Source organism: Gallinula chloropus (assembly GCF_964237585.1).
Source record: "Gallinula chloropus genome assembly, chromosome: 16".
NCBI lineage: Eukaryota > Metazoa > Chordata > Aves > Gruiformes > Rallidae > Gallinula > Gallinula chloropus.
Genome location: NC_140101.1, coordinates 5825798 through 5845291, shown reverse-complemented (window position 1 = coordinate 5845291; position 19494 = coordinate 5825798).

Here is a 19494-nt window from a genome sequence, read left to right as displayed (position 1 = left end):
AATGAGACCTGTACTGGATAAAGGTCTGGCAGCCATGACATCAACCTCGATAATTCCAGCACAGGGCAACTATGTAAATCCAAATGGGCAAAAGTTTATACTGGGACACCTGCTCTGCTAAATCTACTTGCTAAAACTTCCACATTCATATGTTAAAATGGTAAATTCTGTTTGTCACTTGTAAAGTGGATACTATTACCTGCCACAAAACATCCCTGTGCAGCTCTAGGAGCTGTTCAATCCTTTACATCCGGAATATCACTGGATGGAAAATTGCTTTTCCACATTGTTTCTTGGGAAAACCCATCCATTGGATTTCCATTTAGAAACAAACAGGGAAATGAAAGTGGCAAATGTTTCTATTCTTCACAATAGATAACTGAATTTAAAAAAAGGAAAAATGTATTTTTCTAGCAATTATATGTCTATCACAGATTCCCTGAAGGAATGCGAGTTGTCTGGAAATTCTGTGCAGGAAGGAAAAAAAAGCATGAGTAGCTCATGTATTTGTAAAATGTTTGGAATTCCATGGACACAGAGCCATATCCTGAGAGCTGCCTTCCTACTATGTGTCACAGAGAAGGCCCTGAGTATGAGTAAGGCCAGGAGTATCTAGCAGAAAATTACAAATGGCTACATGTGCAATTTTAATTAATGACCTGGTGACCTGACAATGAAGTATTCAGGAAACACCAGCTGGTAAAGCTCTGTACAACAAAACGAGCCTTAGCAACTGGAAAATCACTAACAGCACAGTGTCTTTTTGTGCATCCCAGCTCCAGAAACCCTTGTACCTTAAACAGAAACACAAAGCAAAATGTCTAAACAAAAAGTATGATATAAACATCTTTGTTATCAGTATTCCTCTCATTACTACTAGTTTAATTGTGTTAGTAACAGTGTAAGAAGTATCTTTGGAGCCGTTAAAAGCCATAATGAGTTGTTAGGAAGGTTGATTGAACTCTGTAAAAAGAAAAGTGACCCTGAAAAGACCGTCGAGTTCTGTGACAAAACTAATATTAACCCACACCATTTCCTAGGCTGTGTGTTTCATTTCTACACCCAAACCCTGTTATTTCTGAGTAGAAGAATTTGAAATGTGTGTGCAACGTATGAAACTTAAAAGTGGAGTTTAAATTATTCAAATGACTCGTATTCGTTTCAAGCACCACGGCTCCATTGAAGCCAGCGAATTAAGCACATGCTTAAGTACATTTCTGTTGAGTTAAGCTGTTTAGCAAATGCTTTCCCCTCAGGCCGGCTGAAGCCAAAAGCATGTAAGCATGTGCAAAATTTGGGGATATGCTTAACTGCATGGTTTTAATAGAGGTGTGAGACACGGGATTTGAGATTCATCTCGGACCCAGGATTCTACTGGCAACTGCATGGCTTTGTTTTGGTTTTGCCCTTATCACACAGTAAAAAAACACAGTTGGTAAAGCAAAAAATAATTAAAAATCCTTTCCAAGTATTTATGGAAAGGTAAATTCCAGGAATGATTAATGAGGTGGTACCAGAGGCAAACAGACTCCAAAGCAGGGGAGAAAAAAACACCCCCAAGCACTAGATCATTCCATCCTCTGTCAGTGCTTAATAAACACTGTGGTCTTCCAGCCTATAATTCACCAGATTCAACAGCAGCTCATTTAAGAATCCCTGTGTGACACAAATAGAAAAACAAGTTACTAGCAGAAATATAATGATTAATTTTACATGTAGCAAAGGGAGTGACATGCCTATTCCACTCCTCAGAAGCCCCCTGAAAGCAGGTTTTTTAATTTTATTATTTTTTTCATTCTAGTCTACAATTGACACAGTGTTCCTGATGACTTGAAATGAGATTGTCAGGGGGAATGAATATCACTTCTGAGGAGGTTGCACTGCCAATGGGCATTAAACCAGCAGCAACACTGTCCAGCAAAAATGAATGGAATTAGTAGCTCCCTTTGTATTGGTGCAGGGCAATATATATAAATAAACAGGAAAGCATGAAGCTAAATGATCATTTATAGCAATACAAAGACTGCTCTAGTCCCTGCATCTGCATATTTATTAGTTGCTGTGATACGGCCGAATGCTAGAACCTAAATTACAATGAGATTCAGCTCACAACGGAGAATGGGTAGGCTGAATTAAACACACACACTGCTGGTTGTTCCCTTTCAGCTGGAAGAATGATAGTTTGGTACACATATTTCAATAAATATGCTGTGATGATACTATTAGGAATTGGAAGAGTTGTCGAGTCACAGGACTAATTAGCAGCTTTATGACTGATAAGTGAAAGAAAACGTTATATAACCTACTGAATTGCTTTATATATTCCCACAATCCCAATGAATATTTGCAGGGAACAGAAGCAACCCTGTACCTAGCCACAGTGATGGCAAAATCCCAACTAATTTTAACAAGGAACATTTGAATAATCGGTACTAAAAGATCTCCACATTTTTAGATGTATGTAGATATACTAAAGTCCATTTTATCCAAAGAATTACTTATAAGACCTGTAGTGTAAAATGACCACAATCAAGTGAGGAAACACTTCCATGGCTCTCCTGAGTCTGGATAATGTAAAATTTTCATGAGAATCCTATATTTATAATATTTCCTGGTGGGTTCCTAATTGTTTCTTTCTATAACCAGTATATATGAGAAATAATATGCAGTAATGAACAATTACATTTACAGAATAAAAAGGACAGACAACATGCAGGACAACTAATATCCTGCATTTCACTGCTCAGTTCCAAAGGAAACCTAAAAAAGGATCAGTCTCTGAAACTTGAGCTGTCTGATCTCAAGACTCACAAGTATCATGTCTTTTGGCATTTCATCAATTAGGGGTGGTAGAGACTGGAAGGAAGAGAAACCTTTCTCTGGACCATGTGTCCCTGAGTATGAAGAAAATAGAAACAGCCACCACCACGAGAGCAAAAGAACCTGGAGGATGTCAGACAATCTGGGCATGGAGGAAACAAGGACAGCAAATAAAAAGAGACTTTATGCTGGGCATCCCTGGATGCTAGATAGGAATAGCCCTGGCAAGAGTGGAAGAGAGAGATGTGAAGGATTTTATCAACAGGTCCAACCCCCAAATTCCTCACCATTGAACTCTCATAGGGAAATTTGATCTCATGACAGCATCCAGAAAAGAACGCGATTTTCAAGGGCTGGATTTCAGAGATCCTCAACTGTAAACAGCCCTGACACATCTGTATTCCTTATTTCACTGGGGTGAAAGATGGGCTAACTTTAAATACAGTTTAGAGCTAAATAAAATAAGTTCAATGAACAGGCTCATCAGCAACAGAATTTATAACTCTCAGTAGCAATAAGGACATTTTCTCCAGGACCATGCAATGTTCACAGAGTTTTATCCATTTCACAGTGGTTCTGTGAAGCTCCTCAGACCTTGCCAATGTAGCTGTAGAAAGCAAATGAAAAACCTCAGACCAGGGAAGATGAATGATGCTTGAGACCCTATGCTGAACTGCCCAGAAAGCTCATAGCAGAACAGTCTGCAAAAGAAATAATAGAAAAAGTCCCAAACAAAAATGCTTTGTAGAATTTGAATGTTTTTCTAATGGATATTGATAGTTTCTTTCCCTCTGCTTTCTCTTCCCTGCCTCAGCTAGATCTTCTTCCCAGCAGTCCAATAACTGGCTTAATTGCAGGTTTGAGGCCAAAGCTGGGATGGTGGATGGTCACTGCACTCCATGCTTCCAAACATAAAACTCCAGCATAGGGGGTTCAGCATAACAGTGATTTCCTATGGCTTCTGTGCTAGGGGGGCTATTAGACATGGATGACACCAGCAGCCAAAAACTTGGCCATGACCTCCCAAATAAAGATACAGAATCACAGAATCACAGGATCACAAGGTTGGAAAAGACCTTTAAGATCAAGTCCAACCATTCCTGTCCTATGCTAAACCATATCCCTACGTACCTGAACTTGAGCGTGCTTTTCCAGTGGAGCACCACATTCTCAGAAGCAGACTTCCTTTAATTTATAATCTTTACCTTGCATTATAAAATGAATTCCAGGATGATGGAAAGCTGCCTTTCTAGGTCAAACAATTGTGGAAAAGTCAGGGAGAGGCTGGAGGGGAAATGCTTGTTCAATCAAGAAAGTTCACTAATGATTTCTAAAATGTCTTAATTGCTTCAGCACAATCTACAGGCATCCCTTTCATGCCTCAGACAGGACAAATAACTCAGTCTAATATTTCAGAATTAGCAACTTGCTGAAGTAACCAGACTATAATCTTCCTAGTCATGGGTTAGAATTTTTGAGGTCTCATCAGCACACCACAGCTTCTTTCTTTAAGTGTTTTGTGTAACTGCAGGCTTATCTTCAAAGACCAGATGTATGAACTATCATTTTTGATTAAAGCCATCCAGTTGGAATAAAAAAATAAAAAATCATCTGTTCACTGCAGTTAGAATCATCTATTTTAAATACATTTACATATTCCCTTAGCTGTCCAACTATTTTTTTCCCCACTTTCTCTTCTTTTGCAGCTTGGAATCCTGCCACATTTATATTTTGTACTAACTACTCAGGGTCCTAATTAGCAGAAATGGGATGTCAGCAGGGTACCAGCCAGCAAGGGAGGCTTTTTGCTTCATTGGGAAGATGTGCAGCATGTGGCATGGATCAAAATCTTTGCATCTCATGCAGAGAACAGCATGATGTGAATTGCAGAGCAAGGTAAATGGGAGAATTTGGGTAACCTGGAAATTTGTGAATTGGCAAAAGGTGCCGATTCACACGTTTTAGCTATAGGCAAAATGAAGGGATTTTTGCCAGCAAGAAGGAGAATTAATTCAAAATTCAGTATCAGAGCATGTGACGTACTCAGAAGTAATCTGTGGGTCTGGTTTCTGAGCCCACGGCTGCCCTGCACAGCCCAGTCCCATGGAGATTTCGGTATGACAGCAAGTGCTGCCAAGTCTCACTTTAGCTGCCTGGCCTCCAAGAGAACTCCAGAGTCTTCCAGAACATACAGATTGCCTACAGAGCCCAGGAGGAGCTAAATGTCTCAGATAAGGTCCAAAATGAACAAGAAGGGAGCTGATGAGGCAGTAGGATCAGCCACCAGCAAACGGCAAGGAGATGTATCTCGTATCACACCCCCTTCCAAGACTATGTCCCCTACTCAGTGCTGGCTCATGCCTCCACCACACGGAAACCACAGCTCATGAAAAGAGGGATTGATTTCTCCAGCTCAGGTCTACCAAGGGCACAAAGACAAAGAGCAGTGGGTTGTACATGGCAAAGCTGCTGATTTGCATGTGTCCAGACATTTCCTGTATTATTCACTGCTGCACCCTGGTATGTGTATAAATATAGAAAGGAAAAAAAATTAAGAGAAAATGACTTTCCATTTGTGGGCACAAGCTTAGCACTGCAGTACTGTGTGTGTCTGAGCAGTCTGTGTGTCCCTCTCTTACCAGAAATATTCAACAACAAAAGGTGCAACCAGGAAGGTAGGAACTGTGCAATCCATGTGGGCTGCAGGGTCAGACTGATGTAAGAAATGATCTGGCTTTTCTTCTCGCCTTTGAAATCTATATCCATTACTGCTCTGATTCTTTTCAAGAGACACTGAGAATGGCAGGAGTATTTCAGTTCTGCAGTGCTCAGGAAATCCTCTTGAAAGCAGATATAATTTTAGATACACGTTGAACTAGAATGGACAATGCCAACAGCAGGCACGGTTTTCACAATCTTTTAGTAGATCTATAAATATACATTTGCATGCTTATAACTAGCGTTCTGGCTTAAAGAATTAATTTTATTTCTATCTCCTGTTAGTTTGTTATTCTTCACATCTGCTCAGAACATAATTCCCTTACAGACTTGATTGTTACATACTGGGACAGTGTGCTGTTTGTTCAGAAGGCAGAAACCAAGGGCTCCGATGCTGCCTGGCTCCTGAAGGGAGCTCAGAAGGCCACTGCCTCCTTCTCTTGGTGTTCAAGGCCAGAAGGGATACAATTACTGAGGCTGACTGCATTGCACAAGCCATAGCATTTCACCAAGTGCTTTCTGCAGCATGTGCTACTCAAGCTATGCTTTCAGAAGAGAGCCTGGTCTTGCAGTAACTGCTTATGCCAGTGGTTAATTGCCTTCATAGTATATGAGTAGATGCTGGTTTTCACAGTTGGTCATGAGCAGTAAAGAGCTGGTTTTTCAACAGTTTAAGTGGAAGGTATTTGTCAAAATATCCAGAGTGAATGGAAAAGTGAGTGGCTTTTGCCATTGGTCAGGCTGATGGCTTTGGTGCAATTTGCTCCCAGAGTGTCAAAGGGAAATACGATCCTTGGAATTACGAGCGTGGCCCTTTGAAGTTACAAATGTGGTGCTGTCAACGGCTTTCCAAAGGAATGTTGGGCATTGCTCACTAATGAAACATGAGTTATGATAATGGTCCATCATGATAATTCATAATATGCTAACTACATATCCAGTATTAAAATCTTATCTCAGCACTGGAAGGCACTAAAAAGTGTCAGACCGCGGGGTTGAGGTTTCAATCTATGGTAAAGTCTGTTTATACTTCGATCAAAAGGAAAGGAGAGAGAAGACAGGATTTTGCTGACAATAAACAGTAAAAATAGTGAAAATTTTGTTCTTTGCTTTCTGAACAATTTTGGTTTTGCTTTAAATTCTCTCACTTTCACTTTTCTCATTTTTGCTGTTTAACTTTGGAGTTTATGTAGTGACAGAGATTTCTTTTGTCTTTTGCAGTTAGACAAATGTTGGATCTGCTTTGAAATGTACAGAAAAGGGAAAGGAACAGCAAAATACCTTCCACACACTCTTCCTTTGTGTTAAGGGGCAAAAATCAGCGAGAAGAGAGAAGCAAAACTGAAAACAGAAAAATACCCAAACCTTGAGATTTCTGAATTTGAAAGAAAGCTTCAAAATGTAAAGAATTACAGAGGAGACTTTGCAGTTTTGACCACTTTTGGAAAAAGTCTCATTTGAAAAACTGCCACCAAGTGCTATTCTGCCTTTGCAAGCTGGACTTGAGAATGACACAACACCAGGAGGCAGGTGGTTACACTCGCAAGGTCAACAGCCGTACGTAGTGCAGAAGAGCGGAGAATCAGTCACGTGGGTTGGAACTATGAAAGGAACAAATTAATGAACCCTTGGAAGCCACAAAGTTTTAATTAAAAATTCCAAATGACATTAAGGGCAAGAATTATCTACCTGAAACACAGATATTACTCAGTAGAAAGGATTTATTTGACCCAGTTGTACTAGGTTGGGCTACAAAAATAATAATACAGGTACCTAAAAAGAACAGATTCTGTGGTCTCTTTATTACTCACTTCATAGTGACTCTGGAACACGGTAAAAGAGTGGGTTATAAAGTTTTCTCTAATTAGAGGCATGAATATTCCAATCAATTCAGAGCTCTCAGGCAGTTGTTTTTATCTGCCTAGTGGAATGCAGTTCACAGCACTGAATAATCTCAGCCAAACTCCCAGTTTCCTGAGCACTTTGTAGGAGGTTAGATACTATTATGCTGTCATTACTCTGCATTACAGCAATGCTGAAATCTCTAGTGACTTTCTTCATGGAAAAGTTAGTCTGTGGCAGGGGAAACGTGTCTTTGGCAGTGTGGGATAATCCTATGAATGACTGGAGAGCTAGACGGAGGGAAGATAGACAAAGCCAAATAGAGAGAGCTTGCAAGTTGCACTCTCCTCTGAGTTAGGAACCTGAGTTTTAAAGCCATGTCTAGAAAAGCATTGTGGCCAGTGACAATGATGGTAATGCTCCACAGGTTCTGAAAGGCCAGTGATGGGACAGATGGGGTGGAACTTCTCAGAGGAAGGGAAATACTGACCTCAGTGCAATAGGTGTTGCTTTGACTGGAAGGTGGACAAGAAGGATCTGCTACAGATTGGCAACTCCAGCACAAACTGGGAGTAATTCCCCCATGATGACCATTTCTTCCAGGAAAGAAAAAAATCAATGGGCTCTGCTCTGGGAGGGCACAATGAGTCAAGAGGATAAGCCATTTATTCTGGAAGAGACTGCCTCATGCTGTTCCTGAACAAGTACAGCTGTTTCCATTAATGATCCTCTGTATGCAAACTGCAAAGCTTACAAAAGAGAGAGAAGAAGATTTCACTTTGGGGGGGGGGGGGGGGGGGGGCGTTTGTTGTGTTTTGGGGGGTTTTGTTGCTGTTGTTTTTGTAGAAGTAAAGCCCATCAACAGCAACCCTGCAAGATGATTTACACCCCAGCCCTGATGCAAACCCGAACAAGTTAAGTGAACATCTCACAAGTTTTGCAGTGCTAGTCTCATCCAAGGACTTTTGTCTCATGCCCCAGGGTACAAATAATGTTTATCAACATTGATGAACTTTTACCTTGCAGCAGGGAGACAGGACCCTGCAGCATCCCAAGCATTGGTATTTGCAATGGCGTGGCAAAGCCTGTGGGACGAGGTGACCAATGTAAAGGCTGAATCTGGAAGGTATTGTTCTCCTTAGCCATTGCACAAAGCTGCTGTACTAAGAGGTTATATCCAGAATTATCCATATATTTTAACTCTGTTCTTTAAAGACCTGTCTAATTAGCCCAACACAATGTTAGCATATTAACTACACTCCAGCAGACCCAGAGTATTTATTACTGAGAGAACTCCTACCAGAAACCTTGGAATTTTTACAATACATTTTTGTCCATACTTTTTGGAGCAATAATAATGTAATACCACACTCCCTCCCCAAATAGCTGCAGGGTCCCTTTTAATGAATAGGAACAAACAAACTATCCAGCTAAGCCCAGAAACATGACCCCTATCAAAAGCAGAATCAAACAATACCCCAAAACAATCTACATATACAAAGAACAAACTTTTCTTGTTCTTCCAAAGATTAGCTCAGCAGGTATTTGGCATTCAAAAAATTCTACAACAGAAATGATTTTGTGTTTGAAGAGGTTTCCTTCAGCATTATTGTTGCAATTATTTTGAAAAAGAAAAAAAAAAAGGAAAAGTTTTAGAAAACTTCTGAAATACTCATCTAGGTAACACTCTGTGGAGCCGGGACTCCTGTGCCCTCACACAACAACGGTTTGCCAAGTCTGTTATGTTTTTAATATAGAACTTTTTTCAAATCTCCTGGCCATCCACTACCAGCTGCTGTTCAAAACTTATTGCTCAGTCAACAACATTGGCATTTTCCATTCCTCCACAGAATGGGATCTGGTGACCCTAGCACTGTCTTCGGCATGAAAGAACCTTACCCTGGGCTCACACAGGAAAGGGCACAGCCATACATAAATGGTGAGCCCAACTCAAGACCCTGAGATCTTTTTTGCCCCACATTAAACACCATAGGTTTGTGATCCATCAGGGAAATGGAGCAAAAACCACCTCCACCTCCTCTGGAGTCAGGCAGGACTCCATTGGTCCACCTGTTTCATAGGAATGAAGACTGGAAAGAAAACAGATCATCTGGGAAGATGATCTTCAGGTTATGCCCTCCTTCTCCCCCCACCACAGACTGTCAGGGTGCCAGTGACACAGACCAGTGCCAATCCAGCCACCAGACTGATGAGGTTAACCTAAGGCAGGTGGGGAGAGGCAACTCTCCATCCTTCACCTCTGTAAAACACTTCCAGAAGAATCTTGTGAAAGCAGGCAATCCCTCTGGGTTGCATTTCTCTCTCTAGGTTTACTAGCACACTGAGCTCTGAGTACTGGCTACCTCTCAGTGAAAAAGTCAGTTCTTCTGGTCATCCACTTTTTTAAGCTCATGTTCAGAACCACTAAAACTAGTGGAAGCAGAGGCAAACCCTTCCCAGCACTGTGCTGAGAGACTGGAGGAGTACACAGAAATCTGCACGGAGCCTTGAAAGTAATACAGACTGTTTGTGCAGGCTGCCCGTGACGGTGTCTCCTGCCGGTTGCAAAGTGTTTAGTCAGGATTATGGGATGAGATGGGAAAGCAATGAAAATATTAAATAACCTGGTCATCCCTCTCTGAGCTGGAGCTTCAAAGCAAATAGCAGGAATTTTCCAACTTTTTATTAATGGAAAATGCAGCCTTCACACCAGCAGTTTCCAACAAAAGCTTTTGATTTCTTTTTTTTTTTTTTTTAAATTTCCACTGGGAAACCTGAAATGACACCACTCTTCTCAGCTTGGATCCAAATGATCCCAGCACTTCCTCTGAGTGAACCTTTCCCTGTATGTGGGTAGCATCACGTGAAACAACTGCTCCCATTCCCTTCACCACTTTGATCCACTGAGCTTGGATTTCTAATTGTGTTGTGAAGCCTCTATTGCTCATGGGTGCTCCAAAAAGAGAATAAGATGAGTGTGTCTTGGGCTTGAGTTGGGGGGTTTATTCTATAGAGGATTTATTGATTTGAAACAAGTCCAAATATGAGTCACTATAAAGAAATGTTACATGGAGATCCTCACTGCAATCTTGCAAAGTGCTGAGGGCCCTCAAATGTTGCAAATGAAATCGGAGCGAGATCATTCTGCCCAGTTCTGACGAGAAATCGCTTGGGGTTTTTACAGATGTTGAGGGCACATGACCTCTGGCTCAGCAGTAGGAGAGCAATGGCAGTGACCCCAGGAGCGCCCGGCTGCAGGCAGCGTGGCAGGGGAGCACTGCCGCCTCCTGACAGCTCTGCTCACTACAGAGGAAGCCTGGGTGAAATCAGAGCAGGCTGGGCAAAGCTGGAGGAGAATGTCACAGAGCAAGGGGAGAAAGGGCTAAAGGTCTAATTCAAGGTCATCCTTAGACAGTCTACAGGGATAACTCAGGAGTGGTAATAAGAGTTAATCAATTAAGTAGGTTTTTTTGTTTACTGCCTGCCTGGGAGTTAAGGAGAATGCTCAGTCACTGGGTTTGCAGCTGCTCCCGGGACACTCCTCAGCAGAAGAGTAACATGCACCCGACACACCTCTACACACACCTCTACACTGCTGCTCAAGTACCAGAAGCATCCCCCATTTCTAGAGCCAACAGGGTGGTGCAAGCTGGTGGTGGATAGCAAGGTGAACAGGGCAATACAAGTTTCTACATGGAGGACTAAGTAGCCCTTCAGTCACACAGACAGCTGCCCTGCTCTGATCTGCAGCTGCCAGACAGGGAAACAGAGGTGGCTTAAAACTATTTAATGATAGTTTTCAACCCAGCTTTTCCTTCTCTACATTTAATCACCCTGGGCTGCACATTACTGATCTCTGGGACCCTGAGCATATTGCCTGAACCCTCAGTCTGAGCACTGCTGCGAGGACAAGGAACAGAGTGGTAAGCATTTCCCTAGCTTGAGGCTGATTACTGAAACACAGGAGCCTGCAGTTCCTGAAGACTGAAGGTGAGAGAGTAACTAATTTTCCTGGCTGATTTTCCTTTCCCTTCCCAGCCTCCCAATTATTTCTCTGCCTCGGTTGCTGTTAGGCTCCAAGTGATGATTACGCTGCTGGCAAGAACAGCTGCAGCAAAGAAATACACATGACTGGGGATCTTGCTTTGAGATCTGCAGGTGATGCATTTTCTGGTGCTGCTGCAGTGTTGCACAGATCAATGTTACTTTACAGACAGATACAAAGATGGTTCTGAATGTTGAAGGTATTCAGCATCTGCTTCAGTTCTGGAAGGATAGAGTCTTGTCTTTTTTTCCTCGGTTAGCAGAGCAGGCTACTAAACATACGTCTTTTTCTTATTAACATGAGGAGCTTTTGTGTAAGTTCCAGTGCCCAACTGTCCAGTGTGACTAGAACTGCCAAAAACAATAACCCAGGAAATGTCATTTTCCACAACATTTTAGCACTGGCTGATTTGGTGGAATCCCAGCAGTGAGCTGTGAGCAATGATATATGAAGTGAAAAATGTTTGTCCCCCCTCCCAAGCCTCTCTGAACACTGCACAGCCATCCCGCTCACAACCCTCACTGAGGTCATGGGTTATGCTGTCAGACTGAGCTCCAAAGTAGACACCCTCTGCATGTTTGCCAGGTGGTTTTGATACCACTGTGGCCAGATAGATAGCAAATTACTGTGTCAGAAGAAGTTCTCCCTGTTGCCAGTATTACTTTCAGATCAGAGCTTCCCGTGAGGTAGAGCAAAAACACTGGCTTGAGGCCCAGGGTTGGGGATAACTCGCCTTAAATTTGTGTTTGCTTAGTTCATGTTATAAGGAAATAGTTATGTATCTAGTCACAGCGAATTATGTAGAGCAACCCTGAAAACAGCCTCAAATGCCATATTCCAAGGGAAATAAATGGACTATAACAAAGTTTGTCTGGCAGTTGGAAAGTTTGTGAGTAATGTGACTGTGTGCTTGGAACAGGAAATAATGCCGTTTACTGCAGGGTGGATGTGGACTAAGTGGTCCTTCCAAAGCTGTTCGTGTGGAAAGAATAAAAAACTATAGCAAGGTAGGCAGGCAGAGCTTGTGATAAGCCATGACAGGTTCTCATCAATGGTTTTTGCAGCTTTGCACTACTCAGAGGCCATTTCTGCATTCCGAGGTTAGGATATAATGGGATGTGCAGATGTATGGATATTTTCCCTTCTCTTGACTGACTGGTTTGAATAAGAACCACAGGCTTTGTGCCACAAATGGGAAAGGAAATTCTTCAAGCTTTCATGAGAAGTTGCTTAAATTATTAGTTCAGTAGTAAAGTGTTGGCTATATTTATGTTTACAGAAGAAAAAGTTTGGTATAAACTTTACAACAACTGTGCAAAGTCTCTAAAGTTTTTCTGGTCCCATCCTCCCCAGCACAGCCATAAAACTTGCTAAATATGCAGTGGGTTTCTTTTTTTCTCTTCAAATCACACAAGAAGGTCACCAATTAAAGTTTTCTTCCCATATGGAATTAAGCAGAAGCAGATTAGTAATTAAAGTAGAGATTCTCATAGGCATCTTCTCCAGAAGTTTAAGTTTTATTTTTTCACTATTTGAAGGCTACTCTGAGTATCCAGTTTAGCTGAAAAGAAGTCACAGACCTGGCTCTGTTTTCAAATCTGTCTGTGCTTTTTATTTCACTTCTTTTAGGACACCACAATCCTGTTTATTCAAAGGTCACTCTGCTGAAAGCAATATCTGTAGATAACAAGAAATACTGAAGACAGTCACAGAGGGTGTAAAAATATGAGTTCCATAACCCTTCACCTCTATTCCTTTTTGCTCTGTCTATTGGTTTAACAGATGAAAACAAAGGAAATTCTATTGTCTTGAGTTTGCCTGTGCAAAATAAATCAAATTTAATTCTTGGTTCCCTCCCCCTCTCAAAGAACACACTAGTCTCTGCAGGAGCAAGGAGGCTTTGGTTTTGGTAACCCTTCCATGGCTCATGCATGTTCAGCCATCTCAGTCTCCATTTCTAGTCACATAAAAGCTTCCAATATTGGCAGATCATAAATGAAAGGCAGTTAGCACGGAGGGTAGGAAGATCTCTCTGCCAATGTTATACTAAAGTGAAGAAGTAAATTTATACCCTCTCAAATATTTTGATTAGACCATAATTCAAAATGAGATTTTAGTCTACAAAAACCACTGATCTATTGAACGCCTCTTCCCAGATATATTCTGGAAACACTGAACACTCATGTACATGGCTGGAATGGGAAACCTGAGTCTCCAGAGTGACAGTTTCTGCTGCTCAAGGCTATTCCAGGCAGCACCTAATATCCCAATGCCATTACTATACTGGGCATGATTAGCCAGCACAGTTCATCTGTAGGCACCACTTCCTTCTCAGAGAAGTATTATCTATAGTGTGCTAATGACCTGGTGGCTGCTAGCAGCTGATGTGCTGCTGTGCATCACTGAAATCAAATAGGTCAGTAGTCCTCCAGATGAATGTCAATATCAAATGACCTTCTTTGTGGTTTGTCTCTTTGACTCTACAAAGAAGTTTCAGGAATAGTGTAAATGTGGCCCTACCAGCCAAGCATGGGTTTGCTGTGAATGTTTATGATCTCCGTTGCCTCTCCACTGTTGTGCCTATACAGATATAGAGATATATTGTACATATATACATGTGTGTGTGTATGTGTATATTTTTGGAACTTCTTTTCTGAAATTGTTCTCCTTTTACAGTCTGTAAATGTTGTGTAATGCTCTTGGATCAGAATTGTACTGAAAATAAATGACTCCTGTAAAGAAAATTGTCTAGCCCTCCAGAAAGAGTAGCATAGATTTACAGACTGGGCATACTGGTAAACTTTTTCCATTCGTTACACCAACAAAAATGTTTCAAGAGAAGTAAAAGTTAGGCAAGCACTGAACCTGGAAAGCAGAACACAGGAAGCTGACATGTGCAGCCAATTCAGCATGAGGAAACTCGACATTAATATTTTAAGACTGGAATCTGGGGCCCACAGCTGATAATGTAGAATTCAATACTCTTGGTAACCTGTAAATTTCCAATGGAAGCCAAAATCTCATGTATGGAATTTGAGCAGAACATAAGCCCTTCTACTGACAAGAAACATATGCACATTGACCATAACCAGAATCAGCCTCTTGAGGTAGCTTTTTCTTTTGTGTGGACCTGTCCCACAATCCTTTAGACAAGTCAGAATCTCCTTTGAACTGCCTGACATCAACAGCAAGCCTTCAGACAGAGTCACCCAGCTCACAGAGTGATCACTGCAGAGGAAGGTGGCACAACTTCTCTCTAACCGAGGACCAATTGGAAATTGTTCTGTTCCGGATAGCAAATCCCTAATGCAAACTGCTTTCTCTCCACTAAGTCTTTGTCAAAGGAGAATTACATTGGTTTTCTAGGAAACATTATGCTTTCCTCAAACATTTTTGATATTTCATCACAAAACAAACAAACAAGGTCCAAAAAAAAAAGAATTATTTTGTGATCTCTGACAGTTTTTCAGCCAAAACAGCTCATAAAGTTTTGCAGTTTTTGACCTTGCAAGACAAGTCTTGGGTTTCCACGTAACTGAAACAACTTTCCCAGGTGTTGCTGAACTCATCAGGAACTTAGGTAGTGAGTAAATTCTGCTGCAAGAAGATGACTAAGGAAAATGTGGGCCTACCGCTGACTGGGACAGGGGACCTGCTGTTGAAGGATATGGAATATACTAAGGAATTTGCTGCTGCCTTTGCCTCTGTCTTTACTGCTAAGATTTGTCTTCAGGAATCCTAGGTCTCTGAAGTGAGTGTGAAAATCCTGAGCAAGGAAGGCTTACCCTGCATGGATCCTTGAGGCTCAGGTTAGGTAACATTTAAACAATCAGGGAACCTGATGGCGTGCACCCCTGAGAACTGAGGGAGCTGGATGGTGTAATCGCAGAGCCACTCTCAATTATCTTTGAAAGGTGATGGCAGTCAGGGGAGATTCTTGAGGACTGGGAAAAATCAAAATCAAGTCTTAACCCGGTCTTCAAGAAAGGAGAGAAGGAGGATCCTGGGAACTCCAGGCCTCATCTTGGTTCCTGAGTAAATGATGGAGCAAATAATGATGGAAACTATCTCCACACAGATGAAGGACGTGAAGGTGGTGAGGGGTATTCAGCACAGATTTATGAAGTGGAAATCATGCCTGACCAAATTAATAACCTGCTGTGATAAGATGATGGCTTTGGTGGGTGAGGGGAGAGCAATGGATGTTGTTTATCTCAACTGCAGAAAGGCATTCAGTGCTGTCTCCCATAACATCCTCATGGAAAAACTGATGAAATACAGGAGATAAGGAAGAAGTATTCATGCTGTTTAGGAGTACCAGTCCCACTCCTTTTTTAGTGGCTGTAAGAGGATATGAAAATCTTGTCAAACACTTGTGTGGGGCAAGTAACATGTTGACATGTCTGAACCAGCATTGCCACTTGTTACTGTTTCCTTCATCATTATTACCATCATAATAAAAAGAAGGTGACTAGACAGGGTATCTGAAATGGTAGGTTTGTACAGCTTCAGCAGGGGTGGTCAAGTAACAGATGCAGCTTGTCAGATAACAAAGGCACACACTGGTTGTCAATGCTGATGTTAGCCTACAAGTTCACTACTGTCTCTTGCCTCTCTGCCTCCAAACAGTAAAAGACTTCCTAATCCATCTAGCACAGGGAAGACACCTGAGAATGAACATGACTTCAGCAGAGGCTGATGTCTGTTCTACCTACCTGAATGCAGGAGCAGCAGGTTGAAAATAACAGATGGCTTAGGAGTGAGTGGGCCTGAATCCTGGAATGAGATGGCCCAAGATCTTGCCAGGAATGAATACTGACAGCAATAGCTGCATGAGAAGGTAGGGCTGAGCCCCGCAAAAAGACATTACATTGCTTTTCAAATCCTGGGAACAGCTTGCCTGGGGGCAGCGAAGAGAGTGAAATTCTTGTTTGGGCTGCAGCTGCTGAAGGCATCATGCATAACGTGTTGCTACCTTTTATTCCTATGAAGGGAATCCATCTTCACACAGGCACCTAGCAGTGTCTGTGAAAAGAGGGCAGTATTCACTACACCTTGGCAGGATCCTGATTGCCTCTTCACAGACCACCATCGTACAGAACTCCCCACAATGCCCCAGGCTCCAGGACCTGCCCAACAGCCCACAATGTATACTCTGGATCAAACTCCTCAGCCACAAGACGTGAATCGCATGGTAGTGTGCAAATAGAGTGCAGGGTGGGCTAAGCACAGGGCTGCAAGGCCAAACAGATGCTAACACTTGCATTAATGCTCCCCAGAGCACCCAGGCCCGCAGCTCTGGGGGATCCCCTCCTACGCTGCCCTTTGAAAGCAAGGCTTGTAACAGAAGAGTTACAACACCGTTTCAGCATTAGCAGTTATTAAAAATGAAAAAAGTGTGTCTACCTGATCACCAAAAATGCCAATTTGCAGGACCTGTTAAAGCTTTTTTTTATTTATTTAATGCAAACCTCTCCCATTTTTAGCTTGAGACTTACAAGAAGCTTTCTGCAGTTCTGTAACCCTGCCAAAACCCTGTCTCTTCCTTTCATTTGCTCTCTCCCTCCCCCCTTCTTCCTTTTCCCACCCACACATTATTTACCCAGAATATGACCTAATTACGGTTTGTGCTTATCTGAAGAACCTGTACTCCACTGCTTCAGTTAAGGGGGTAGTTTGAATTAGGATGGACAAAAGATCTTGCTAGAGAGAGAGAGAGAAGTAAAGAGAGATTGTTAAGACTTGTTGGAGTAACGAGTAGAATCCATTGGGGAAGGTAACAGAGGAAAGGCAGTACCTTCCAAGTCTTGGATCTAAATGGTTGTCACTGCAGATCTGGATTATGGTTTATTGTCTCAGCCAAAGTCAATTTCTCCTCTATTAAACTCAGTTGGGTTTTGGTGTGGGTTTCTTTCCCCTATCCTAATCTTGCTCTCATTGAACTAAGTGGTGATTTTGCTGGAAGTGATGCTGTATCCTTTGTTGCTAACCGTAATGATGGTGTTTGCTGTGCTTCTAGCCAAGATCTTAAAGAGACTCCAGAGAATTTGGTGGGTTTTTTTTCTCCCTGTAGTCTCACAGAACTTGTTTTACTTTTCTCTTTTTTTATGACAATGTCAAAGAAACATGCAAAGCACAACACCGGAAAGTGGATGAAGAAAAAAACAACCCTGTCTTTGAAACAAATCTCTGTGTATCTCTGGCACATACGAACAAAAGAGAGGAAATGGGAGGTTGAGAAGGACAGAGCATCTGCCCACATTGTGACTGCTGTCTCCTTCCAAACATCAAGCTGTAGAAGGCCAGAGCTGTGGTTATGACTGTGAATATTTTGGCTTGTGTCAGATGCTCTTCTTGCACTCACTGACAGCTGGATTTCTGCCATTGACTGCCTTGGAAGTAGCATCATGTATCAAAATCTGCACTAGTTTAGTCTTAATAGTTAAGGATTAATAAAAATGATCCCTAGGACCTACTAGAGCAAGTGAACTGAGTAAAACATGAATATAATGTGCTGGCTAACATCTTTTCCAGCAGCTGGCCAACAGCAAGCAGCTCAAGGTCTTACCCCGTTACCCAGTAGTCAAGGCTTCTGCTGTGGTGAGAAGTCCTGGCCATCCACGAATCCTACAGCAGCCTGGTCAGCAATCCTCTGGCATTCCTGCTAGGGAGGGGACTACCTACATTTGCACAAGGACCTGTTTGTCACAGAGGTGAACTAAATGGTCAGGCTTCAGGGGGCTTTGAACGACCTGATCTAGTGAGGATGTCCCTGTTTACTGCAGCAAGGTTTGACTAGATGACCTCTAAAGGTCCCTTCCAACCTTACACATTCTAAGATTCTATGAATAACCAAGAAAGCATGTCTGTGCTGCATTCATCTTGTTGACTGCTCCCCTCTTACAGACCCCTGCACACCCGGGACATGGTTATCGTTACATTTGAAATACTCCTCAGTGCAACAATGTCAAATGCTTTTCACCTTATGGAAACTGAAGGAAATGTGAACTGCCCGGAGAAATTTCAATTTGGAGTCCTATAGTGCACCAGAAAGCTGACTGCACAGAGCTGGAAAAAGTTAAAGAACAACTGGAGAGAATACAACTGAAATCCATCCCAACAGGAAAAAGGGCAACAGAGGCCAATGGGAATAAGCGAGGATGTGAAGATTAGCACCAGCAAAATGTACAAGTCTTCCAAACACAAACAATCTGTGAGGGAGGCAGATCGGAGAGAGCTAGTCTGAAAAAACAACAAACAAAACAGCCAAGGCTGGAGCAAGTTAACGGAACAGTTAAAAGAGAAATACAGAACAGCTCATAACAGCCCTGCATTGTTCAAAAGCTCCAGGTTATGCTAGTGAAAGGTAAAAGAGAATGGTTTCTGTGAAAAATAATGGGGGGGGGGGGACAGGGAGAGAGAAGGACAATTAGGAAAAACTGGTAAATATTTCCTCAGAAGTACAGGAGTCCCCTGCCAGCCTAGGTGGGAGTCACCTCTGGAGGCATCTAAAGACAGAGCACAGCTTCACTTTTTTTCTGTCTTTAAAAGAAGGATGACAGACAGTGCTGATGCGTTTCCTCTTGGGATGGCAACACCACAATTATGAAACGCAGAGAAGCACTCGCAGAGAGAAAGGATTGGGTTCACCATTACCCCACCATGGGAGTTCCACAGCGGGCAGGAGCAGCCAGCCTCTCGCCTGACCATCAAAGCTGTTCCTGAAGAGATGGGAAACATCTGCATGGTAGAGACAGTAGTTTACAGGGATATCTGCCCGGATGTAATTTGAGACATATTAGATGTTGTTTGTCAGGTTTAGTGTGACAGTCTCATCTATTACGTGAGTCAGTGTAGCTTTATCGGTGAAGGATGACTTGGCTGTAGAAATCCTGGGAGTTTCCATCTACACAGCTGTCAGGACAAAATGAGAGAAATGCAGTAGACAGGAAATAATAAGGACTCAATTCTGCCTTCGCTTATATTTATGCAGTTGAGCTGAAATCAGCAGGCTCACTTCTGTGTCTCATAAAATGCTTTTTTTCTCCCCAATAGTCCTTCACTAGGCT